Genomic DNA, 1,070 nt, shown 5'->3' with positions numbered 1-1,070 from the left:
GCTACGAACATGAGTTTGACCAAACTGCGGGAGGCAGTGGAGGACAGGAGTGCCTGGCGTGCTCTGGTCCATGGGGTCACAAGGAGTCGGACACGACTAAACGACTAAACAACAACAACAACAGAGCCGGTGTGGTGTAGTGGTTAGAGCAGGGGTAGGCAACCTAAGGCCCGGGGGCTGGATGCGGCCCAATTGCCTTCTCAATCCAGCCCGCCAACGGTCCGGGAATCAGGGTGTTTTTACATGAGTAGAATGTGTGCTTTCATTTAAAATGCATCTCTGGGTTATTTGTGGGGCATAGGAATTCATTCGTTATTTCCCCTCCCCCCCCCCGCCAAAAAATATAGTCCAGCCCACCACATGCTGCTGCCTCTCAGCCTAAACTACCTCGCAGGGTCGTTGAGTGGGGGAAACCCATGAGAAAGGGGAGAAGTATGTGCACCATCAATCAATAAAGAAATGCATAACCAAAACGGGCACCAGCAACCTTTATTTATTTAATTTGTCTCCAACCTCCCATCAGCCCCCATTCCCCTTCCACCCCACCTGCGCTCCTGCTGCTTCTGGGAGTTGTAGTCCAAAACATTTGAAGGGCAGCTGGTTGTTTTGACCTGTTTTTGTGATCCTTTGGGGTTCAAGAGAGGAATTGTAATATTAAATCAACCCATCATTCTTGTAAACAGTCTCGTGGGTTAGGAGGACCTTCAGTCTGCTCCAGGCATCCCCAAACTGCGGCCCTCCAGATGTTTTAGCCTACAACTCCCATGATTCCTAGCTAACAGGACCACTGGTCAGGGATTATGGGAATTGTAGTCCAAAACATCTGGAGGGCCGAAGTTTGGGGATGCCTGGTCTGCTCCATCCAGGCTTTCCTTACCTTCTTTTTTAAAAAAAATAATGAAAAAATTCTTCCCAGTAGCACTTTTTTGTTGTTGTTTAGTCGTTTAGTCGTGTCCGACTCCTCGTGACCCCACGGACCAGAGCACGCCAGGCACTCCTGTCTTGCACTGCCTCCCGTAGTTTGGTCAAACTCATGTTCGTAGCTTCGAGAACACTGTCCAACCATCTTG

The sequence above is a fragment of the Zootoca vivipara genome, chromosome 13, assembly GCF_963506605.1.
Source record: "Zootoca vivipara chromosome 13, rZooViv1.1, whole genome shotgun sequence".
Taxonomy (NCBI): domain Eukaryota; kingdom Metazoa; phylum Chordata; class Lepidosauria; order Squamata; family Lacertidae; genus Zootoca; species Zootoca vivipara.
The sequence above is the reverse complement of the archived record's forward strand: the minus strand, read 5'-3'. Positions refer to the sequence as shown.